Raw genomic sequence first — 4,967 nt, forward strand, 5'->3', positions numbered from 1 at the left:
CCACACAGAGAGGAATTCCCAGGGTTGATTACCCTCTGGTTTTCAGATGTCTACGAATGCAGACTGTCTTGTGGGGGATTTGTGAGCAGGCTGTAGGATTGGTGTCCAGGGGAGGGAACCGAGGGACCAGAGGGAGAGTGGGTGGGTAAGACCGACGAAGTTCTGCTTCAGGCAGAGTTGACAGGGAGAACGTACACACTGCAGAGGAAACAGCCCACTACAGTCTCACGCAACTCCAAAATCACAGCCAACTTTTCTGGTTCCACTTCCTGAAGCTGAGCCTCCCACACACTGCTTCACTTACTCTCACATATTCACACACACACACACACACACACACAAGACTCCTGAAGGTGTCCTAGTACGGATGCCCTTGTGTGAACTTCGCTGTTTCTGAAATGACCTCAGGTTACAAATGGGTGGCCCAGATTGCAAGGCAACAGAGGAGAGGGTCGCGGGGAGGTGGGGCTCTTAAAGGCCACGGACACGCCATCCTCTCCCGTGTGCCCGCTGCCCTCTCATCATCAGCCGTGATGAGTCGGGTGCTCCTCTTCCTCTGGGTCCACAGGCTTATGCCGTGTGTCCGACACGCCATGTGAGACTTGTGAGAAGACTCCCAAGGGCAAACACCAGCAGGCCCTCAGGGAGGTCGCCTCGTCCCAGGCAGCCTGCGTTCCTTGGCCCGAGTGCCTGGACAAAGGCTGCCTCGGCCACATAGGGAACGATGGACTTGTGCAGCCTTAGCATGCTGTGCAGAGGTCCCGGGCAGGCCTGGAGCTTAGAAAGGACTGGGACGAGCCTCACCTGGGAAGAGGTGAGTGCTGGGGTACTCCTTCCACAGCAGATGGCTGCTTGCCAGAGATGTCTGTGCTAGGCATGGGGCAAAAGCTCCACCGTGCTAGCAGTGCAGTAGACAGAGTTCAGCCCTGTCCATCGCAGGCCCTCCTCTATCCCCAAGTTACACGGCCCCCAGCACAGCGTGCCTGAGACTGACATCCCCACACTAATCTTCCTGTCTCCCAAGCTGCCCAAGCCCCCCAGGATCCCCACGGCACAGCTCTGCAGTACAAGAGCCTTCTCTGCAGTGGCTCTATTCCAGAGAAGGCGTTGGCAGTCCCAATGCATGGAGGCCTCTTGCCCCTACCAGTATGCAGACAACATGGTCAGCGGGGTGTCAGCACGCTGTGGAGTTGGGGATCTGTACGCCCAAGCCTTACCTCTTCCAGGGCGGAGGCTGTCGCACTCTCTAGAAGGGAAGGCAGGTCTTTCTCTCGCTGCTGTCTGCACACTGGCTGGAGAAGCACGTCTTCTCAGCTGCTTGATGTGTAAACGTCGGGGTACCCTGGAAAAGCTCCCTGTGCTGGCCCGTGTCTTTGGGTGTGAACATCCAAAGAAAGTATGGCCCATGACTCTGCAGTGGGAATACGGCCTCAGTGGTCATGAGGCTGGGCCCTTTGGGGCATCTTTCTGCACAAGCAGGCCGTTACTTGACAGGTCTTGCCGAGCAGGAACACTTCACGGGACAGGGGAACACAGGGTCCCCCACATGTTCATATCTCCCGCCAATACCTGCTGAGGGGCCAGGCTGACTTTTCCGCCCGGCCTGTCCCAAAGAGAAGGTACGGACAAGGTGTGGGTGTGGAAAGCCCTCAGGGCCCCCAGAGCCAAACCCTCAAATGTGGACACTTGTGTCCAGGGACCGTGGTCAGAGGCCTGGGTGCTCTGTGTCCGAGGGATTACAGCCCTCAGGCTGCACACCCTGCAGCCCCGGGTGTCCTCCCGTAGCCGCAGCACTCCCTGGGGAGCCCCAGGGTCCAGGAGCTGCTAACCCCCCTGCACAACTGTATGTGCTGCCTAGCGGCCTCTTCCACCACAACACCAGCGTGCGTGGGCCCCAGAGTGCTGTCCCTCGACAGGGGACACCCTCGGCAATTCCGGAGCCTTCTGACTTCCATGTCTCTGAACCACACGTGTCTCTCATTGGCCTGTCGGGATCGTCCTGTTGTTCTCTGTGTACAGGAAATGTCTCGCATTGCCTGTACGCCTCTGTCCCCCCTGAGTGAGCCCTGGCGTGTCTGTGTCCTTTCCTGGCTTTGCCTGTGCCAACGCCTCTCTGGTGATGCCTCCTTGCCCGGCCCAAGTGGGCACAGCTGTACCCGTGTAACCGCCTTCGTCTCTGCGCACCTGCGTGTTGTGTCAGCTGCGGCTCTGCTGGCCTGTCTTGTCTTTGGTGTATGCTTCTGCGCTTGAGTGTGTTTCCCTCTGAATTCAACCCCTTTCTACCACTGACAGATCCAATTGCTGTCCTGCCGTCAGGTGGAGGGGCTTCTGCGTGTTCTCTTACATGTTCCCGGAGCCAGAAATCCATCCCTGCCCGTAGGACCTTCGTCAGAGGATTGGCCATGCACTCACTGCCAGCCAGTTAATGTCCCCAAGTGCAGCTGCCTTGCTGTGAGCATTAAGTCGCACCTCTATTTTCCGTCCTTCTGTTTTCAAACCCTTTGGACCCTAGGGGCTCAAACGTCACTGGCTTGCACGTTGCAGATGCAGGCGTAAAGTGTGAAAAGCGGTCTAGCCACGTTTTCCCACTTACGCTTTTGCCATGTGGCATGTTCCTGGCCGGGAGAGACTTCCCCCTGCCAGCGTGTGTCTCGTTTCCGTGTGCCTCCTGTGTGTTCTGGTCCCTCATTTGTCCGTTACTTCCTACCTGGGAGTCTGATTCATGTTTGCGGGAACCATGTAGACACCTTTGACTGCAGGGGACTGAGCTCAGCTTAGTCCACCAGGACTAGTGCGTGACTGAGGTACACAGCGGGCAGTCACGGAGGTGCCCGTATCCTTCACGTGCGAGCGCTCCGTCCAGCCACCTTCACCGGGACATTTCTCAGCAAACCCTCTATGTTTGCGGTGAGAGCACTTAGCTCTGAGGAACCTGACGAGGCGGTGAAGCGTTGCTTACGGCTGCCCTGTGCAAGTTAGATCTCCAGAACTCATGCACATGGCATGACTGCCTCTTCACACCCTAGGCCCGACACCTCCTCATGGCACCCTCCCCTGCTTAACAGCACTCTACTCTCTGGTGGACTGCATGCCTTTAACTGCTTTTAATCTCCTCACGAGTCCATCAGGCAGGGGTCACCACCACTGTGTTTCTGTCAGGGGTTGGCCTCTTTCAGGGAGCCCAGTGCTTTCTGCACTGATGCTCAATGCACCCGCGGGAGGGAGAGCCACACTAGGCCCGACGGCGAACCCTTTGGCCCTACGTTTCCCACATATGTGCCCGGTGGCAGAGGTGCACAAGGAGCCCGCCTGCATGCGTCTCCCAGGTCCTCCACAGGGTACAACGTACCGCCTCAGGAGGCTCATCCGCATCACATGGGCATAGCTCTGCTTGCACGGGTTAGCCTTTCATATCATACGGGCAGCCCAGACTTAGAAATCCAGCTCCCTGCTTACAACTCTCCAGCCCTCGTGCTTGTGCAGACGCTCTGTGTCTGTACAGACATTTGAGTCACGGTCTCGTGACCTGTCAATACAGCTCGACGGTCTGTCCTTACCTTACAGCCTGGGATGCGGTTCTCACTCGTTGTCCTCCCCTCGGGTGCGAGTTTCCTCCAGCACTGTGGTGGAATGTAACCTTTATCACCATACGTTGGCTTGAGATTACTGGGCGGATCACCTGTCTGCGTCCGGGGATGCGAAGGAGACCTTGGCTCTTTTGCTCACGGTGCACCCTTTCTCTGTGATGAGTCGCTTTGGATGAGAAGCTTGCGAGAGGCGAGGGGCCTCAGAGTGGAGCACATTTCCTGGGCATCTGTGAGAACCTCGTGGCTTCCACTCGGAAAGCATTGACTTCCATGGATGTGCATCCTCTGCTTTTGCTTGAATTTGCCGAGCTTGGGGACGTGATTCCTTCCCGCACGTGCTGTCCCTAGGTCGCTGCGGTCTCTTTCCGGCAGTCCCGTTTCCTGCCTGCTGCTGGTAAGTACAGGGCTTCCAGCAGCCCTGTGGGGATCGGGTCCTTGCTTTCTTCCCTGCGGTGCCCTCTTCCTCACCCAGAATGACCTCACTGCAGCTTCCTTCTAGTTCAGGGATCGTTCCAGACTGCCCTTAAGGTCCAGGTGGGAACGGTGCCTTTAGTGCTGACGGCTGACCACTGTACAGCATTCGTCTCTGTGGAAATTGCACAGGTGAACTTCACCAGGTGAAACTGCACACTGCAGTTGCCCTGTCGTCAGAGTCAGCCCACCTGTCTCGGCCTCGGCTGCCCCTGCTCTCCTTCCTCCTTCCCTCCCCTTGCCTCCCCCTCCCTTGTCTTCTTCCTGTCCTTCCCTCCGACCTCCCTTCCAGCTCTCTTTGTTTTCGTCTCCCTCCTCTCCCTCACTAATGCCTCCCCCTGTCTCCGCCCGTCTTCCTTGTAATAGGTGCCCCTCTGCCTCTTCTTGTCTTGCTCCTCCTCCCTGTCTCTCCCGCCAATCTCCCTGTGACTCTCCCTCTCCAGGCCGGTCTTCCCCTCCACTCGTCCTTCCTCCCTCTGCTTGCATGTGTCTCTCTCTCTCTCCCTCTGTATCTCTGTCTCCCTGTGTGTCTCTTTCTCGCTGTCTCTCTCAGTGGACATTCTGTGTCTGGGTGCACGCTTCTTCAGAATTCTCGTTGGCGCCTGCCAAATGTGGAGGGAACTCGTCTGCTTTCGTGTGTACTAGTGACAGCAGGCACCGGGCTTTCTCAGAGACAGACACAGACAAGTTTGTAATTCTCGGTGAAGGGGGCCCCTAGGCGCCCTGCTTGGAGTCGTCCTCCTTTGAGTGGAAGGTTAGATTTCCGGACCGGAGGAAACTGCTAAATCCTACTACCCCATCTCCCTGGTGCTCTGTACGGAGATCAGTAGGGCACCAGTGGCAGATGGGGCTCTGGGGGTTGTTGTTTGCTCTGAATTGCAGTGCAGTGAGTTCTAGTGAGCTGCTTTC

This window comes from Puma concolor, unplaced genomic scaffold (genome assembly GCF_028749965.1).
Source record: "Puma concolor isolate L17-30 unplaced genomic scaffold, mPumCon1.1.hap2 unalloc_scaffold_8, whole genome shotgun sequence".
Taxonomy (NCBI): domain Eukaryota; kingdom Metazoa; phylum Chordata; class Mammalia; order Carnivora; family Felidae; genus Puma; species Puma concolor.